This window comes from Lithobates pipiens, unplaced genomic scaffold (assembly GCF_037356315.1).
Source record: "Lithobates pipiens isolate NorthernLeopardFrog02 unplaced genomic scaffold, aLitPip1_a1.2 Scaffold_28, whole genome shotgun sequence".
Classification (NCBI taxonomy): domain Eukaryota; kingdom Metazoa; phylum Chordata; class Amphibia; order Anura; family Ranidae; genus Lithobates; species Lithobates pipiens.
In genome coordinates, this window is record NW_027507789.1 from 32,562,512 (window position 1) to 32,584,200 (window position 21,689).

Sequence of the window (21,689 nt, forward strand, 5' to 3'; positions counted from 1 at the left end):
CGGACACGACAATAAAGCAGGTAAATTCCTGGCCAATCGTCTAAAAGCCAAACGTACTAAAACGGCAATCCCATATTTGCTCCACTCCAAAACAGCAACTAAAGTGGAACACCCCCAAAAAATAGCAGACGCATTCGCGGACTATTACTCGTCCCTTTACAATCTTCATATTGACTCCAACACAATTAAACCTACAGGAGAGGACATAGCATCTTTTCTAGCCAAAATTCGTTTACCTTCCATATCGGACGCCCAACTTCAAGAATTAAGAACTCCATTCACCTCCGATGAGTTAGGGAAAGCTATCCAGTCGTTACCCTCCGGGAAATCCCCTCTCTAATATGTACTACAAATCATTCAGCCGTACTCTATCCCCACATCTCCTGTCCATCTTCAATGAAGCTAGGACAAAGGGTTCTTTCCCAACAGAAATGCTCAAAGCCTATGTAGTCACACTACCCAAACCCGGGAAATCTCCAGACACTCCAGCCAATTTCCGCCCCATCTCTCTCCTCAATGGAGACATAAAACTTTATGCTAAAGTGATAGCAAATAGGATCTTCGACATTATGCCAAACTTAATAAACCCAGACCAAACTGGATTCATGAAGGGGAGACAGGCATCAGACGCTACACGACGTCTGCTGAATCTCATTCACCAGGCTGGGATTCGTGGAACGCCTTCTCTGCTTCTTTCAATAGATGCGGAGAAGGCGTTCGATAGGGTCCACTGGAGATACATGGAGGCAGTGCTGAGGAAATTTGGTTTCCAACACGAAGCCCTGTCGGCAATTCTGGCGCTTTATTCCTCGCATACCGCCCAGGTACAGTGGTGTGAAAAAGTGTTTGCCCCCTTCCTCATTTCCTGTTCCTTTGCATGTTTGTCACACTTAAGTGTTTCGGAACATCAAACCAATTTAAACAATAGTCAAGGACAACACAAGTAAACACAAAATGCAATTTGTAAATGAAGGTGTTTATTATTAAAGGTGAAAAAAAATCCAAACCATCATGGCCCTGTGTGAAAAAGTGATTGCCCCCTAAACCTAATAACTGGTTGGGCCACCCTTAGCAGCAACAACTGCAACCAAGCGTTTGCGATAACGTGCAATGAGGCTTTTACAGCGTCCTGGAGGAATTTTGGCCCACTCATCTTTGCAGAATTGTCCTAATTCAGTTACATTAGAGGGTTTTCGAGCATGAACGGCCTTTTTAAGGTCATACCACAACATCTCAATAGGATTCAGGTCAGGACTTTGGCTAGGCCACTCCAAAGTCTTCATTTTGTTTTTCTTCAGCCATTCGGTGGTGGACTTGCTGGTGTGTTTAGGATCATTGTCCTGCTGCAGAACCCAAGTTCGTTTCAGCTTGAGTACACGAACAGATGGTCGGACATTCTCCTTCAGGATCTCTTGGTAGACAGCAGAATTCATAGTTCCTTTTATCACGGCAAGTCTACCAGGTCCTGAAGCAGCAAAACAGCCCCAGACCATCACACTACCACCACCATATTTTACTGTTGGTATAATGTTCTTTTTATGAAATGCAGTGTTCCTTCTACGCCAGATATATTTGGACACACACCTTCCAAAGAGTTCCACTTTTGCCTCATCGGTCCACAGAATGTTGTCCCAAAAGTCTTGGGGATCATCAAGATGTGTTGTGGAGAAATTGAGACGAGCTTTGATGTTCTTTTTGCTCAGCAGTGGTTTTCTCCTTGGAACTCTGCCATGCAGGCCGTTTTTGCCCAGTCTTTTCCTGATGGTGGAGGCATGAACGCTGACCTTAACTGAGGCAAGTGAGGCCTGCAGTTCCTTGGACGTTGTTGTGGGGTCTTTTGTGACCTCTTGGATGAGTCGTCGCTGCGCTCTTGGGGTAATTTTGGGCGGCCGGCCACTCCTGGGAAGGTTCACCACTGTTCCATGTCTTCGCCATTTGTGGATAATGGCTCTCACTGTGGTTCGCTGGATTCCCAAAGCTTTGGAAATGGCTTTATAACCCTTTCCAGACTGATAGATCTCAATTACTTTCTTTCTCAATTGTTCCTGAATTTCTTTGGGTCTCGGCATGATGTGTAGCTTTTAAGGATCTTCTGGTGGACCTTACTGTGTCAAGCAGCTCCTATTTAAGTGATGCCTTGATTGTGAACAGGTGTGGCAATAATCAGGCCTGGGTGTGGCTAGAGAAATTGAACTCAGGTGTGGACAACCACAGTTATAGTATGTTTTAACAAGGGGGGCAATCACTTTTTCACACAGGGCCATGATGGTTTGGATTTTTTTTCACCTTTAATAATAAACACCTTCATTTACAAATTGCATTTTGTGTTTACTTGTGTTGTCCTTGACTATTGTTTAAATTGGTTTGATGTTCCGAAACACTTAAGTGTGACAAACATGCAAAGGAACAGGAAATGAGGAAGGGGGCAAACACTTTTTCACACCACTGTATTTACCATGGGGCTTCTATCCAAACCGTTTACCATTTTGAATGGTACCCGCCAGGGGTGTCCTTTGTCCCCTCTAATAATATTCAATCTGATGATAGAACCCCTCGCGGAAACTATTAGATCTCATCCGCATATTTCGGGACTCAAAGCCCAACGGAAAGACCATATAGTCAATCTGTTCGCTGACGACATAATATTGTTTTTAACCAACCCGGTCGTATCACTTCCCCACACACACGGAATCCTAGAGGAGTTTGGCAGGATATCTTATTACAAGGTAAACTTTACGAAATCACTAATATTAGACCTGGGGCTAAACCGACATGTGAGCTCTCATATTAAACAAACCTTCCCGTATATGTGGGCATCCAACCAAATACCCTACCTAGGCATACAGTTAACTAAGAACCTATCTCTCATTGCAGATGTTAATGTTAAACATCTTCTACAAGAAATCCAAAAAACTATAGCCGCAATCTCTACGGCCATACTATCATGGGCGGGAAGAATTGCAGCATTTAAAATGTTGATACTACCAAAAATTCTATACACATTTCGAACCCTCCAGATCCCTTACAAAACTTCACATTTCCTAGAGCTGACCAAACACCTCAAACAATACGTATGGCAGGGCAAAAGAGCGAGATGTCCCCTACATAAGCTCATCATGCATAAGAAGGCGGGTGGCATGGGTCTTCCGGACATTAAAGACTACTACTGGGCAGTAATACTGGCACAAGCTAAATTCTGGTTCTCGCCAAATCCTGAACCCCTATGGGTTAATCTAGAAGAAGGTATAGCACAAACTCACAACATGAGCCTTCTCCTCATGGCAGACTCTTGGAAGCCTAGATCTCTAACACATTTCTCCCCGAAAATTGTGGCAACTATTGCCGCATGGAGACACCTACTGCAACAACCGAAGTTAACACACCCCCACTCAGCAGTCAGGATCCCGATTCAGACCTTGGAACTAATGATACCATACAGCAATGTCACCAAATGGAAGGGAAATAGAATAGAGTGGGTAGACGAATTATATACACAAGAGACATTGAAATCATTCGACTCCTTACAACTCACGTATAGCGTCCCCCCAACCAGCAAATACCTGCATAACCAGGTGTCATCCTTTTTAAAGAGATCTCCTCCACCGACTATCGAAATCAACAGCCCAATTTGGCAATACTTCATATCTCCCAACATTAAAACCAAAGGCATTTCACTTATATACAATTCCTTGCAATATAAGCAGTGTCTGGTGAAGTCCTCCTCCATGCTCACATGGGAGAGGGATCTGAATCAGACGTATGATATCAGCCAATGGAGCAAGGCCCTTAGATTTAGTTATACAGCCACTCATTGCGCCAATCATTGGGAGCTCACCCAGAAGATACTCCACAAATGGTATAGGACACCACACCAACTAGCCAGAATGTTTTCTACACACTCTTCACTGTGTTGGAGAGACTGTGGAAACGTAGGCACTGTTCTACATATATTCTGGCACTGTAAAAATATTTCTAGCTATTGGAGGAAGATTTTCAGCATACTCACGGAAGTCACCGGGATGATGCAAACCCCAAACCCAGCTCTAGCAATTCTCCACCTTGGTATAGATAATTATCCTCCCCAATTCCGCACGGTAGCGATACACATTTTGATTACAGCCAAATTAATAATTGCCCGACATTGGAAGAGTACGCAATCCCCGAATCCCTCAGAAGTACTAGTCCAAGTGAACTTGAACTTTCACTATGAAAGATTACTAGCTCTAAGGAACTCTGGTGGCAAGAAATTTGACCAACATTGGAAGTGTTGGACAGAATGGTACAAGAAATAATTCCTTCTGAAATTACATGATAATGTGGCAGATAATAGCTGGCGACGCTCTAGATGGCCCCCCGTCACAGCGTGATCCCAGTTGGGGTGACTGGGGAGCCAGATGGAGATCGCCGAAAGTCGTAGTTGCACCTTCCACTTAATTGTAACAGTTATACCTTAATCTGCGTCATTGAACTGACATTATATAGATGTGAATACGCAATCAGAGATAGAATGCTGGATTTACATTTGTATTCGCAATTTTCATTTTTCTCTTTTCTTCTCTCTCCTTTCTTTCCCTTTCCTTTTTTTTTTTCTCGCTTTCCTCCTTTTTGGATGTCAAACCACAACATGTAGTTCACCACTACTTGTAATTGTTCTGTTGTGTTGTACTATTTGAAATTTTCAGTAAAAAATAATAATAAAAAAAAAAAAAAATGGGGCAATTTTATGGAAAATTCCATTGTCCTGGTACTCCAGGGCCTTCAAAAATGTAATAGGTGGTTGAGAAATGAGATGCGTCATTTTTGCTTGTAGAACATCTGAAGGTACTACTTCAATGTTGGTGCTCTGTATGTGGCCAGGCTGTGTAAAAGTCTCTCACATGTGGTATCGCTGTACTCGGGAAGAGTAGCAGAATGTATTTTGGGGTGTAATTTGTTGTATGCATATGTTGTGTGTGAGAAATAACCTGATAATATGACAATTTTGTAAAAAAAAATCTTCATTTTGCAAAGAATAGTGGGAAAAAATGACAATTTAAAAAAACTCACCATGCTACTTACTTAATACCTTGGAATGTTTACTTTCTAAAAAGGGGTAATTTGGGGGGTATTTGTACTTTCCTGACTTGTTAGTGTCTCAAGAAATGAGATACACCTGATGTACTGAAGGCCTGATCAGATGTGATCAATTTTCAGCGATTGGCACCATAGTTTGCAGACTCTATAACTTTCACAAAGACCAAATAATATATACTAATGTGGGTTATTTTTACCAAACATATGTAGCAGTATAAATTAGCCAAAATTTATGAAGAAAAATTACTAATTAGCAAACATTTATGACAGAAACAAAGAAAAAGGCATTTTTTCACAAAATTTACGTTTTATTTTATTTATAGCACAAAAAATAAAAAACCCACTAGTGATTAAATACCACTAAAAGAAAGCTCTATTTGTGTGGAAAAAAGGACGCAAGTTTCCTATGGGTACAGTGTTGCATGACTGAGTAATTGTCATTCAAACTGTGAGAGCGCTGAAAATTGGTCTGGTCAGGAAGGGGGTGTAAGTGCACTGTATTGAGGTGGTTAATAGAGGCTGATCTGCGGACTGCTTCTGTTTGATCTGCAACTGCCATGATGCTGCACATGTGATCTGTTATGACACCAGCCATTTGATGGATTGACAGTTTGGTTGAGAACAGAAGCAAATGTGACAGTTAGCAATTCCAGTATTCCAGGATTTTTTTTTCAAAATGTTAAATTGAGGATTTAGTTCCACTTTATGATTTACTGCTGTTCAGGGGCTCCGGGCTTTCCCATAATGGCAGCCTCCAGCAAGAAGAAACAGGAGCAATGATGGAGGCAATTTACAGCACACCCTAATGTCGGTAGCATAATTATTAATGTAGAATGCATGTTTCTTGCTAAAAAACATTATTTTTTTATGAAGTTCTTATGGGTAAAGTTCTCCTTTAAGATCTCACAGACCTGACTAATGGGTCATCCACTCCACAACACACAGAAAAATCATGCACATTGATGTGCATTAAAGTGCATTTACATGCTTTTTTAACGTGTTGCACTATTTTTTTCCCTTAAACTGCATTTTAAATGCATTTTTTATGACAGTCTACATCAAAGGTCAAAATGCTCACATCTTTTTGTTGTTGTTGTTGTTGTATTGTAGAAAAATGCAACATGTTTGCATTTGTCCTCAATGCACAGCAATGCACTTGTATGGTGTGAGCATGTAAGCAAGCAAACCCCATCTCTGGGTGTGTGCTGTGGGTTAGGCTAGTCTATTCTTTTATAAACCTGGGCCAGAGGAACTAGAAGAGAGGGGTTAATGGGAAATGGTAGCCTGCAGTGAACCATGGTGTAGGTTGCAGTCTAATGTTGGAGTACGCCCTTTGGGATAGGCCCAGAATAGGCTTCAATGGAGAGCCAATTTCTGGGAACCTACAGCAGAGGAAGGTGGAAGTGCTGGTTGGCATCCCTTTGTTAACCACCTAACCTCAGGAAGTTTTTACCCTCTTCCTGACCAGAGCATTTTTTGCAATTTGACACTGCGCTACTTTAACTGATAATTGAGCAGTCATGCAGCGCTGTATCCAAAAGAAGTGTATGTACCTTTTCCCTATAAATAAAGCTTGTTTCACCACTGAACTTTTTATTTTTATATTTTTTGCTATATAAACAAAAAAAGACCGAAAATGTTGACAACAACATTTTCTACTTTTTGTTATAAAAAATATCCAATAGACTCCAATTTTGTCATACATTTCAATCAAAATGTATTCAGCTACAGTAAGCGTTTACTGAGTGGTTTGCGCTAAAGTTATAGCGTCTACAAACCATGGTATACAGTATATACTGGAATTTACACAGCTTTTACTTTCTGACTGCTTATCTAATTTCTTGGGGTGCTACAATGGCAGGGCAGTACAAACCCCCCCACCAAAAAAATGACCCCTTTTTGGAAAGTAGACACCCCAAGGAATTTTCTAAGAGGCATGTTGAGCCCATTGAATTTTCTTTTTTCTTTTTTTTGTCTCAAGTGAAAAATTACGAAAACCCTTTTTTTTATTTTTTATTTTTATTTTTTACACAAAGTTGTCATTTAAATGATATATATATATATATATATATATGCTTACACACGCCATAGGTATACATGAAATTACACCCCAAAATACATTCCGCTGCTTCTCCTGAGTACGGGGATACCACATGCGTGAGGCTTTTTGGGAGCCTAGCCGCATTCAGGACCCCCGAAAACCAATCAACGCCTTTCGGCCTTCTAAGGGCGTAAATTGCTCATTTCACTTCCTCGCTACCTATCACAGTTTGAGAGGCCCTGAAATGCCCAGGTATTACAACCCCTTCCCCCATCCCAAATGATCCCTTTTCGGAAAGTAGTCATCCCAAGCTATTTGCTGAGAGGCATGTTGAGTATTTTGGACTTTGTGTCACAAGGTTTTAAAACTTGAAAAAAGAAAAGAAAAAAAAAATTTGGTTTACTTTCTTCTTTTTTCCAAAAATTGTGGCAACAAATGAGATCAGCAAAATACTCACCATTCCTCTTAGCAAATACCTTGGGGTGTCTACTTACTAAAAAGCGGTCGTTTGGGGGGGGGTCGTGCTAATTTGGCATTTCAGGGCCTCCAAAACTGTAATAGGTAATGAGGAAGTGAAATGAGCAATTTACGCCTTAATGCCGCGTGAACATGGTCGGAATTTTGGCCAGCAAAAGACTGATGAGAGCTTTTTGGCAGAAAATGCGACCGTGTGTAGGCTCCATTGGAATTTGCTAGCCCGAATTTCCACCATCAAAAGATTGAGAGCAGGTTCTCAATTTTTCCGACGGAAAAAGTTTCTATCGGAAATTCCGATCGTGTGTATGCAATTCTGACACGCAAAAACTCATGCATGTTCAGATTCAACTACGAGACAGAAGTTATTGGCTACTGGCTATTGAACTTCCTTTTTCTAGTCCCATCGTACGTGTTGTACGTCACCGCGTTCTTGATGGTTGGAATTTGGTGTGATCGTGTGTATGCCTCTGATGACAGCTTGAGCGAAATCCCGTCGGAATTCCGTCTGGAAAACCATCAGAGCTTTTTCCGACCAAAATTCTGATCATGTGTACGAGGCATTAGAGAGCCTGAAGGCGGTGCTTGGTTTTCAGGATCGTGTACGTGGCTAGACTGCCAAAGCAATCTCACACATGTGGTATCCATATACTTAAGAGAAGCAGCAGACTGTATTTTGGGGTGTAATTTCACATACACCCATGCCATGTGCGAGCAATATATCATTTAATTGAGAACTTTGTGCAAAAAGTGTGCAGTGTAGCGGGCAGTGTGGCGGTCAGTGTGCAGTGTGGCGGTCAGTGTGCAGTGTAGCGGTCAGTGTGCAGTGTGGCGGTCAGTGTGCAGTGTAGCGGTCAGTGTGCAGTGTGGCGGTCAGTGTGCAGTGTAGCGGTCAGTGTGCAGTGTAGCGGTCAGTGTACAGTGTGGCGGTCAGTGTGCAGTGTAGCGGTCAGTGTGCAGTGTTCAGTGTGTAGTGTGGTGCTCAGTGTGTAGTGGTCAGGTCAGTGTGTGGTGGTCAGTGTGTAGTGTGGTGTTCAGTTCAGTGTGTAGTGTTCAGGTCAGTGTGTGGTGGTCAGTGTGTAGTGTGGTGGTCAGTGTGTGGTAGTCAGTGTGTGGTGGTCAGTGTGTAGTGTGGTGGTCAGTGTGTAGTGTGGTGGTCAGTGTGTGGTGGTCAGGTCAGTGTGTAGTGTGGTGGTCAGTGTGTGGTAGTCAGTGTGTGGTGGTCAGTGTGTAGTGTGGTGGTCAGTGTGTGGTGGTCAGGTCAGTGTGTAGTGTGGTGGTCAGTGTGTAGTGTGGTCAGGTCAGTGTGTAGTGTGGTGGTCAGTGTGTAGTGTGGTCAGGTCAGTGTGTGGTGGGTAGGGTGTAGTGTGGTGGTCAGCGTGTGGTGGTCAGGTCAGTGTGTAGTGTGGTGGTCAGTGTGTAGTGTGGTCAGGTCAGTGTGTAGTGTGGTGGTCAGTGTGTGGTGGTCAGGGTGTAGTGTGGTGGTCAGTGTGTAGTGTGGTCAGGTCAGTGTGTAGTGTGGTCAGGTCAGTGTGTAGTGTGGTCAGGTCAGTGTGTAGTGTAGTGTAATGCAAAAATGACACTTATCCTGCAAGGCTAGTTAAAAACATCTGAACATATTCATAAATACGGGGGTGACAATGTATAATGGTGGGATACAGATTCTCGCCAAGGCCGCCGGAGACCCTAGGTACGCCTCTGCTAATAAGCACCTTTAGGAGATCCCTGAAAACTCACTTATTCAGGGAAGTCTATCCCACACCCACCTAACAACCATCCCGAGCCACCCCCATCAAATGATTCTCTGCATCTATTACCTTTTGTACCACCCCCTCCCTTTAGACTGTAAGCTCTGCGAGCCGGGCCCTCCAGTACCTTTTGTATTGTACTGTAATTGTGTTGCCCCCCCCCCCTTATACATTGTAAAGCGCTGTGTAAACTGTTGGTGCTATATAAATCGTGTATAATACTCATAATAATGATAATAATAATAATTTATAGAGGTGTACACATCCAACCAAACAGAGGGACAGCCTAGAGAGAAAAGATGGACAAAATGACCGACCCTCCAAGTGAGGGGCAGTTAGGAATTATTGAACAACACACCTCAATTCAGAAATTAATAGGCCCTGCCGCATTTTTAAAAAAACACAGTGCGCTGCAACGCACAAGCAACCGCAACTGTGCACTGTGGTATGGTATAGCGCAGTTGACCTACAGTGCACTGCACCCCAAGAAACAATAATTGGCAACACACGGTAACACACATAGAGTGTGTTTACATGGTTTACCATAACACACATTATTTATTGCATGTTGTGGACACACTCGCCCTAACTAACCATTGCTTAGATTTGAATTCTTTACTATGGCAATTCCACATAAGGCCAGCAGAGGTCAGCATTATCCAACCAATATTAGTTTACTACTAGCTAGAGGCACAGAATTGAGTTATTAAAGAGGAAGTAAACCCTGATGGATTTACTTCCTCTTTGATTCCCTGCAAAAGTAAAGCATAATGGACTACTATGCATCGGTGGGTTTCTTTTGGCAAATATCTTCTACCGTGTAGGTTTAGGAGATATTTCTTGGACCTACAGGTAAGCCTTAATCTAGGCTTACCTGTAGGTCAAAGTGGTTTGTAAGGGTTTACAACCACTTTAAAGTGTAACTTTAGTCCTGCTAGATGACTTCAGGCTGGCCCCTTTTGCAGGTATAGCTATGTAAAACATTAAAAAATAAGTGTTTATACTGTTTAAAATGCAGTAATACACTGTCTCGCTCTGCTCTGCACATGCTCAGTTGCTCTCCCAGTTTAAGGTGGAAAAAAGATGGTAAATGCCACCAATAGGGATGAGCTCAGGCGTGTTTGCATGGAACACATGCAGAGCGAGCAAGAAAGTCGTCACAGCGCTGCGCTAATCACAGGCAGTGAGGCATTGCCCCGATGTGCGGCTGCAGAGATCAGGCAATCGCTCACTGATTGTGATTAGCGATGCGCCGACTTCCTGGCGGGCTCTGCACGTGTTCCATGCAAACACGCCTGAGTTCAGCCCTAGCCACCAACCCGCGCAGATGGAAATCTCAAAATAATACACATGAAATTTGCATAGGAGCAGCACGTTGTATAAAAAATGAATGAAAATTAATTAATTTCATTCATTCATTCATTAAAACCACGCTCTCTATAAAGTGTAAGTGCAAAAAAGCATTAATTCTTTTAACACAAAATTTGTGAAAAATGCTACAGTAAAAATCAATAAATGCTGAAAGAACATATATATACAATTCCAATCGCGAAAACACCACATAAGTATTTAGTGATAAACAAATAGTGTTCCAAATAAACAGTTCTGGATAACTTCTGGGTAAAAACTTCCTAATATTCAGCGATGTTTCCGAATTAAAGTGGTTGTAAACCCACTTTTTCTTGTTTTTTTTTAAACTAACACCTGCAATACAAAGGCATAATGAGCATAGTATGCATAGCATACTAGCTCATTATGTAATACTCACCTGAGACCGAAGCCCTCGCTGCGGTGCCCGACATCACTCCCGGGGCTTACTTACGGGTATCGCGATGCGTACGTACGTGCTATTGCTTCAGTGACATCAGGGGTTATCTCCTAAACCGTACAGGTTTAGAAGATATCCTGGGTAGCTACAGGTAAGCCTTATTGTAGGCTTACCTGTAACAAAAAGTGGTCTGTAAGGGTTTACAACCACTTTAACTAGTTCCTGACCGCCAGCCACCAAATGACGGCCAGGTGGCGCACCTATTGTGGTGGGAGGGCATCATATGATGTCCTCCCGTTTAAACAGGGAATGCGCGTGATCGTGCGCGCACATCCCTGGGGTGAACAGCCATTGGGTATAGCTTTTTACCACGTGATCGGCCGTGATGAAGTCACAGCCGATCATAGATGGTCACACCCCCACTGTGCACGGCACATGCGCGTGATCGTGAGCATGCTCATCGGTGGCGGCATGTTCCCGGGAACACTGCTCGTCACCAACGCTGGTAAACAGCCATTGACTGGCTGTTTACCCACATGATCGGCTGTGATCGTTTAACAGCCGATCACTAAAATATAAACAAACCGCGGTAACGAGATGTTACCGGGTTCTCCTCCTCACACACCGATTGTGTGTGAGGAGGAGATTGCGGTAACATCTCGTTACCACTTACAGTGTACACCAATCACACTGATTGCCCCCCCCACAATAAAGAGGACCTGTCACCACCCCTCATAGTACCTATCACTCACAGTCCATCAGAGTACCTGTCACAGCCCATCAGAGTACCCGAGTACCTGTCATAGTCCATCAGAGTACCAGACTACCTGTCACAGTCCATCAGAGTACCCGAGTTCCTGTCACGGCCCACCCGAGTACCTGTCACGGTCCATCCGAGTACCCGAGTACCTGCCAGGGCCCATCAAAGTACCCGAGTACCTGTCACAGTCCATCAGAGTATCCGAGTACCTGTCACAGCCCATCAGAGTACCCGAGTACCTGTCTCAGTCCATCTGAGTACCCGAGTACCTGTCTCAGTCCATCTGAGTACCCGAGTACCTGTCACAGTTCATCTGAGTACCTGTCACAGTTCATCTGAGTACCTGAGTACCTGTCACAGTTCATCTGAGTACCTGTCACAGTCCATATGAGTACCTGAGTACCTATCACCGCCCTTCAGAGTACCCAAATACCAGTCACCAGGCCATCAGAGTACCCAAGTACCTGTCACCAGGCCATCAGAGTACTCAAGTACCTGTCACCAGGCCATCAGAGTACTCAAGTACCTGTCACCAGCCCATCAGAGTACCAGAGTACCTATCTGCAGCCCATCAGAGTACCCGAGTACCTATTTGCAGCCCATGCCTCATAGAATATATACGTTGGGGTGTTTGTTTTCCAAAATTGGGTAATTTTGTGGGTAATTTCACTGTCCTGTGGTACAGGACCTTCAAAAGTGTGATAGGTAGGAATGAAATGAGATGTGTCATTTATGCTCCTAGAACGCCTGAACGTACTACTTCAATGTTCGGCCTCTCTGTGACCAGGTTGTGTAAAAGTCCTACACATGTGGTACCGTCATACTCGGGAGGAGTAGCAGAATGTGTTTTGGGGTGTAATTTTTGCTATATACATGCTATGTGTTAGAAATATTATAAAACTTCTGGAAAAAAATGAACCGTTCAAAAGACTCATTATGCCTCACAGATTATATGTTGGGGTGTTTTCTTTCAAAAATGGGGCAATTTTATGGAAAATTCCATTGTCCTGGTACTCCAGGGCCTTCAAAAATGTAATAGGTGGTTGAGAAATGAGATGCGTCATTTTTGCTTGTAGAACATCTGAAGGTACTACTTCAATGTTGGTGCTCTGTATGTGGCCAGGCTGTGTAAAAGTCTCTCACATGTGGTATCGCCGTACTCGGGAAGAGTAGCAGAATGTATTTTGGGGTGTAATTTGTTGTATGCATATGTTGTGTGTGAGAAATAACCTGATAATATGACAATTTTGTAAAAAAAAATCTTCATTTTGCAAAGAATAGTGGGAAAAAATGACAACTTAAAAAAACTCACCATGCTACTTACTTAATACCTTGGAATGTTTACTTTCTAAAAAGGGGTCATTTGGGGGGTATTTGTACTTTCCTGACTTGTTAGTGTCTCAAGAAATGAGATACACCTGATGTACTGAAGGCCTGATCAGATGTGATCAATTTTCAGTGATTGGCACCATAGTTTGCAGACTCTATAACTTTCACAAAGACCAAATAATATACACTAATGTGGGTTATTTTTACCAAAGATATGTAGCAGTATAAATTGGCCAAAATTTATGAAGAAAAATTACTAATTAGCAAACATCTATGACAGAAACAAAGAAAAAGGCATTTTTTTCACAAAATTTACGTTTTATTTTATTTATAGCACAAAAAATAAAAAACCCACTAGTGATTAAATACCACTAAAAGAAAGCTCTATTTGTGTGGAAAAAAGGACGCAAGTTTCCTATGGGTACAGTGTTGCATGACTGAGTAATTGTCATTCAAACTGTGAGAGCGCTGAAAATTGGTCTGGTCAGGAAGGGGGTGTAAGTGCACTGTATTGAGGTGGTTAATAGAGGCTGATCTGCGGACTGCTTCTGTTTGATCTGCAACTGCCATGATGCTGCACATGTGATCTGTTCTGACACCAGCCATTTGATGGATTGACAGTTTGGTTGAGAACAGAAGCAAATGTGACAGTTAGCAATTCCAGTATTCCAGGATTTTTTTTTTCAAAATGTTAAATTGAGGATTTAGTTCCACTTTATGATTTACTGCTGTTCAGGGGCTCTGGGCTTTCACATAATGGCAGCCTCCAGCAAGAAGAAACAGGAGCAAAGATGGAGGCAATTTACAGCACACCCTAATGTCGGTAGCATAATTATTAATGTAGAATGCACGTTTCTTGCTAAAAAACATTATTTTTTTATGAAGTTCTTATGGGTAAAGTTCTGCTTTAAGATCTCACAGACCTGACTAATGGGTCATCCACTCCACAACACACAGAAAAATCATGCACATTGATGTGCATTAAAGTGCATTTACATGCTTTTTTAACGTGTTGCACTATTTTTTTCCCTTAAACTGCATTTTAAATGCATTTTTTATGACAGTCTACATCAAAACATCAAAGGTCAAAATGCTAACATCTTTTTGTTGTTGTTGTTGTTGTATTGTAGAAAAATGCAACATGTTTGCATTTGTCCTCAATGCACAGCAATGCACTTGTATGGTGTGAGCATGTAAGCAAGCAAACCCCATCTCTGGGTGTGTGCTGTGGGTTAGGCTAGTCTATTCGTTTATAAACCTGGGCCAGAGGAACTAGAAGAGAGGGGTTAATGGGAAGTGGTAGCCTGCAGTGAACCATGGTGTAGGTTGCAGTCTAATGTTGGAGTACGCCCTTTGGGATAGGCCCAGAATAGGCTTCAATGGAGAGCCAATTTCTGGGAACCTACAGCAGAGGAAGGTGGAAGTGCTGGTTGGCATCCCTTTGTTAACCACCTAACCTCAGGAAGTTTTTACCCTCTTCCTGACCAGAGCATTTTTTGCAATTTGACACTGCGCTACTTTAACTGATAATTGAGCAGTCATGCAGCGCTGTATCCAAAAGAAGTGTATGTACCTTTTCCCCATAAATAGAGCTTGTTTCACCACTGAACTTTTTATTTTTATATTTTTTGCTATATAAACAAAAAAAGACCGAAAATGTTGAAAACAATATTTTCTACTTTTTGTTATAAAAAATATCCAATAGACTCCAATTTTGTCATACATTTCAATCAAAATGTATTCAGCTACAGTAAGCGTTTACTGATTGGTTTGCGCTAAAGTTATAGCGTCTACAAACCATGGTATACAGTATATACTGGAATTTACACAGCTTTTACTTTCTGACTGCTTATCTAATTTCTTGGGTTGCTACAATGGCAGGGCAGTACAAACCCCCCCACCAAAAAAATGACCCCTTTTTGGAAAGTAGACACCCCAAGGAATTTTCTAAGAGGCATGTTGAGCCCATTGAATTTTCTTTTTTTTTTTTTTGTCTCAAGTGAAAAATGACGAAAACCCCTTTTTTTTTTTACACAAAGTTGTCATTTAAATGATATATATATATACTTACACACGCCATAGGTATACATGAAATTACACCCCAAAATACATTCCGCTGCTTCTCCTGAGTACGGGGATACCACATGCAAGAGGCTTTTTGGGAGCCTAGCCGCATTCAGGACCCCCGAAAACCAATCAACGCCTTTAGGCCTTCTAAGGGCGTAAATTGCTCATTTCACTTCCTCGCTACCTATCACAGTTTGAGAGGCCCTGAAATGCCCAGGTATTACAACCCCTTCCCCCATCCCAAATGATCCCTTTTCGGAAAGTAGTCATCCCAAGCTATTTGCTGAGAGGCATGTTGAGTATTTTGCACTTTAAAACTTGAAAAAAAGAAAAGAAAAAAAAAATTTGGTTTACTTTCTTCTTTTTTCCAAAAGCTGTGGCAACAAATGAGATCAGCAAAATACTCACCATTCCTCTTAGCAAATACCTTGGGGTGTCTACTTACTAAAAATCGGTCGTTTGGGGGGGGTCGTGCTAATTTGGCATTTCAGGGCCTCCAAAACTGTAATAGGTAATGAGGAAGTGAAATGAGCAATTTACGCCCTAATGCCGCGTGTACATGGTCGGAATTTTGGCCAGCAAAAGACTGATGAGAGCTTTTTGTCGGAAAATGCGACCGTGTGTAGGCTCCATTGGAATTTGCTAGCCCAAATTTCCACCATCAAAAGATTGAGAGCAGGTTCTCAATTTTTCCGACGGAAAAAGTTTCTATCGGAAATTCCGATCGTGTGTATGCAATTCTGACACGCAAAAACTCACGCATGTTCAGATTCAACTACGAGACAGAAGTTATTGGCTACTGGCTATTGAACTTCCTTTTTCTAGTCCCGTTGTATGTGTTGTACGTCACCGCGTTCTTGATGGTTGGAATTTGGTGTGACCGTGTGTATGCCTCTGATGACAGCTTGAGCGAAATCCCGTCGGAATTCCGTCTGGAAAACCATCAGAGCTTTTTCCGACCAAAATTCTGATCGTGTGTACGAGGCATTAGAGAGCCTGAAGGTGGTGCTTGGTTTTCAGGATCATGTACGTGGCTAGACTGCCAAAGCAATCTCACACATGTGGTATCCATATACTTAAGAGAAGCAGCAGACTGTATTTTGTGGTGTAATTTCACATACACCCATGCCATGTGCGAGCAATATATCATTTAATTGACAACTTTGTGCAAAAAAATAAAAAATAAAAATCGTTTTCCAGAAACTTGTGGCAAAACATAAAATATTCCATGGACTTAACATGATCTGATTTTGCCCTGAGAAGAAGACACGGCCTGGGAGGAAGCCCCATATGGTAAAGAGGAGGGCCAGTTATACAAAAAAAAAAAAAAAAGTCAGCAGCTGCAAACACGGCAGCTGCTGACTTAATCAACACACTCACCTGTCCAGGGTGCCCGCGATGTCGGCCGCCCAAGGCCGACCCGTCCCTCGGCTCTCGGGTCCCGGTGCTGCCATTCCTTGTAAGGGAAACAGGCAGTGGAGTCTTACGGCTTCACTGCCCGTTTCCTACTGCGCATGCGCGAGTCCCGCAGCTACTGCGCATGCGCGAGTCCCACAGCGCTTTCTGAATGGGACGCGCTGTGTTCTGGAACACACAGTTCCCAGAACACAGCGCGACTCATTACCCAGAAGACGCCGCGACGAAGACAGAAGACAGAAGATCTCCGCGGAGGAGGAAGAGGAAGATTAGGAGAAAGTGCCTAGCAACAGGCATTTCTGGTAAGTAAAAAAAAAAAAAAATTTTTCATTTTTTTTTTTATATTTTTTTGTAATTTTTAATATTTTTTTTGTTTTCAGGGTGGCCCTCCACTTAAGGGAGATCCAGCAGATTGATCGGAGGTGGGATACCCAGGCTGTGTGAGCTGTGGACAGGCTCCCCCATTCCCAGCAGGGTTGAGTCCATTCATGGAGAGCTGTGACCACCAAATGAGAAGTCATTCCTGCAATCAAAACCTTACTAAGGTGTCTGAGGAGTCCAGATAAGAGAGAGTGATGGGAGATCATTTGGGACCAATGGAAGGAGTCCCAGAGGTGAAGTGTTTCCCTGCAGTCTGGTCAGTGTTGGATATGGAGTTGGCGTTGAACCGTTGACATGGAAAAAGCACTAAAGGAGTGCTTTAGGCTGCAGTTCTGCCCAGTTTGGGTGTTTGTACCCTAATAACAGTTGAAGAGGAGCCTGTGGATTTAGACATGGCACCTAATTCGTATATGTTTTCGTGAAGTTATTTGACTCCGAAGGTGTGGGAGTGATACAGGGTGATACAGGGTGGAATTCTCTTATCTCTCCGAGACACTTTTTCGGCTCATTAAAGCCAATTGCCAGGAACTCTATTACACTGGTGTATGGGAACATTTGACAGTACCCAAGTCAATGCACTCTTCTTGTAGGGTTACCTTTCAAGAGTTCTAAAGATGTTATGAGGAGTGGCTCTATGCAGGACCTTTTTTAAGGCAGGGCAAAAGGGACAGCTGGCCTGGGCCCCATCATTGTGGGGCCCAAAGCAGCTACCTCATACTTGCCAACTATCCCAGTTTAAATTCCATTATCTCTTGATGTTTTAGTCCCGTGCTGTGTCCTGATATCTCAGTGTAAAGTTCTGTTGCTGCTCCTTAGCTCTACCCTTTTGCCATGTAAAGATGACTCACCTGCAGACCCTGTGTTTACATGTAAATAACCTGCATTGATATGTAAATAGTTGTGGGCTGCGGCATTCATATGTAAATAAAAACGGCATTCATATGTATATCATGTCCCCCTGAGGTCATATCTACCATGTGGAGATTAAAATTGCATGGAAGAGAGGCCCCAAGAAAAGGTTTGCCCAGGGTCCAGTCAATAGCAAAGATAGCCCTGGCTCTATGGATGGCACATCTTCATTGAAAAGGTGGTGTTGTCCAGGCCAGGGGGTGATGACTTGCATGACCATATTCACAAGCAGCACTCTGTGAAGAGTCTCTCCTGACCCCAACTGTTACCTGTTCTTGGTTGCCTGTGAAATATAAGACTACTAATTTTTCAATTAGGTAAAAATGCTTTTACTGTTTTTTTTTTACCATGTTTGTAACTATTTAAGGATTAAGTTGGGTATTCTATTGTAAATATGCACCTGTTTCTATCTTCTATGGCAGTGGTTTCCAAACTGCAGCCCGGGGGGCCAGATGTGGCCCTTTGTTTGCCTAAATACGCCCCTCAGGGCACTTTTTCTCTCAGTGACATCAACAAAGGGGCACAACCAGTGATGGGTTGATATACCTTCTCCTGACACCAATGATGGGGCACCATTCCTCCCACTGACAGCAATGATGGGGTACTATTCCTCCCACTGACACCAATGATGGGGCACTATTCCTCACACTGAAACCAATGATGGGGCACTATTCCTCCCACTAACAACAGTGATGAGGTGCTGATATGGCTGATATGGCCCTTTGTATGCCTATATACAGCCTTCAGGGCACCAACAAGGGGACACAACCATTGATGGGTTGATATACCTTCTCCTGACACCAATGATGGGACACCATTCCTCCCACTGACACCAATGATGGGGCACCATTCTTCCCACTGAAACCAATGATGGGGCACTATTCCTCCCACTGACACCAATCATGGGGCACTATTCCTACCACTGAAACCAATGATGGGGCACTATTCCTACCACTGAAACCAATGATGGGGCACTATTCCTCCCACTAATAACAGTGATGAGGTGCTGTTTATTCCCACTGACTTCAGGGCATTTTTCACTCATACTGATAGACCGGTCCCTCCAAATGTCTGAAAAACAATAAACTGGCCCTTTGTTTACAAAGTTTGGAGAACTGTGCTCTATGGTAATATTTATTGCATTTTTATGACTGCTGCTGGAGGTGAATCAAGGCCCTGCTTGCAAGCAGCGCTACATAGAAAACAATTGTTCTTTTTTTGAGCCTGTGTTGATCAATGTAGCCCAATGCAGCGCAGAATTTGGCATTAACAACATGAAAGTATGGATCCATCCTGCCTTGTATCAATGGTTAAGGCTGGTGGTGTAATGGTGTGGGGGATATTTTCTTGGCACACTTTGGGTCCCTTAGCACCAATTGAGCATCTTTTAAACACCACGGCCTACCCGAGTATTGTTGCTGACCATGTCCATCCCTTTATGACTACAGTGTCCCCATCTTCTGATGGCTCCTTCCAGCAGGATAATGTACCATGCCACAAAGCTCAAATCATCTCACCACTGGTTTCTACATACAGGGCGCTGGACCATGGATCCCAATGGGGTGGGGGGGGGGTGATTTTTGAAGCACCTGATTAGAGCCAGAGGCTCCAATAGGCTTCAAAAAAGGGTGGGCTCGGGGCACAGAGCACTGCGCCCTGATCCCACCCAGTTGTGTGACATAGTGAATGAACATTTGCTATTTTCACACTGATCCTTTTCCGAGCCAATCAGGAAGCAGGTCATGAGCCCGTCACCAGATTTGCCAAAAGGAGATGAGATCAGATTGGCCACCAGGAGGAGGAGGGAGGAGACGCTGGGAAAAAAAGAGAGGAAATGCTCACAGCCTGGAGAGAAGCCGCTGCCACTGCCCACGGAATGGGGTAAGTGCAGGCCCTTAATGACTGACGTATCGACGGGGGGCACCCACTTGTGTGACAATAGTGAATTAATATTCGCTATTGTCTTTGTGATTCTCCTCCTGGCCAATCAGGAAGCCTGATTGGCCAGGAAATCTTAGGACTCCCTGGCCAATCGTGTCCCAGACTTACTGTTCGGCCAGGAGAAGAACGGGCCCTGTAATTTCTAACAGCAGCCCTACCTGCACCCCATGTAATGGAGATGAAGGAATACAGACATATTTATAGTCCATATCAGAAGATTAGCCTTGGGTGGCAACCATAACTCCCTAGGCTCAGTGGAGGAGTGATGTAGCCACCCACGGACAGGAAGTGTTATTTGCAGGATTACCAGGTGACAATAAAGCTAAAGAAACTTTAAAGAAAAAAAGCCACCATACCAATGACCAGTAAATGGCATATATTATATATATATTAGTTGAGAAACACTTTAATTGTAGGTGTGGTTTAGGAAATGTGCTGATTTGCATAGTAGCAACTCTTCCCATTTAATGGATTATATTAGAGATGTAAAAAAAAAAATCTGCCCTCAGAAATGTAGACAATAATTTTTCTAGACCTGCGTTGCCCTTAATGGGTCCTCAGTGCCACTCATGAGGGTGCTTCTCTATCCTAGGGACCAATACAACAGTCTTTGGCAAACCGCCCTCATACAAGCCCTGTGGTCCAGAGATCTATCACTGAGTACAGCTATATGACAATCGTCGGGTACTTATCTGGGCGCCCCTCTGCCCTTGTCATGCTGCTGATCTCCTGTTACACCATGATAATGCTTCTAAATGAAGGAGATTTATCACTGAACAGAACGGCAGGATGAGATGAATGGGAACAGACGATAAAGTAGAAGTGAGGAGGAGGTAGGAGAGATCCAATAAATGGGAAAAAATAAGCTAAAAAATTAGGTAAGGAGAAAGAAGTGACATGATTAACCAGTGGGTGAAGCGATAGAAAATAGATGCTTATTCATTAAATGGTGCAAAAAGCAAAGCATTGCGTGCGGTAACCCATAACAACAAGCAGAATTCTCTTTAATGAAGTCAGACGGCTATGGGGACTATTATTTTGCTTCAAAGTGGTTTATTTAAAAAGAAAAAGTTTATTTTCCTGAAACTTCCCTCTTAAATTGGGGTGCGTGTTATACGCCGATAAATACGGTATTTAACACGCCAAATAAAATGTTGGTACTAAGCGATACAATACCTGCCTGAGTCTTGTGTCTTCTCGTGATATGGAGCTCGGAGTGACCTGACTCAGCAGAAGGGAAACAAATGTCCCCGGCAGAGTTAACCCCTGGGGTATTATTAAGTAACCCAACAATGGGTAATTGCCAGAACCTCAAATACTGTATATTAGTAAAATGGCTAAAAATAATCATCATTGTTATGAATGAAGTTCTTTGTACTGATATATTTATTTACAAAGAAAAGTTGGGAAATCGGAGTTAATAATTTACTTATTTACATATCTATAGCCCTAAATAATGATTTAAATTATTTAACCTTAAATGTTCAGACGGATATTAGTGGTGTGCAAGTGTGATAAATGGTCACAGAAGGAGATAAGAAGAGGTAAGCGGCTGTTGCCCCTATCTCCCATGGCGCACAGGCAGGGCCGGTGCAAGGATTTTTGTCTACGAAGGTGGCAAAGGTGCATTTTAAAGCCCCCCCACCATTCTGTCGCCACCCTCTGCACAACGGCAGACCTGGAGCCATTTTTTTTTACTCTTTACATTTTTTGTTTACATGATTTTAAAACCTCCAAAATATTAATTTATTGCTTTTTTGAAAGCGCACACCCTAGAGCAGG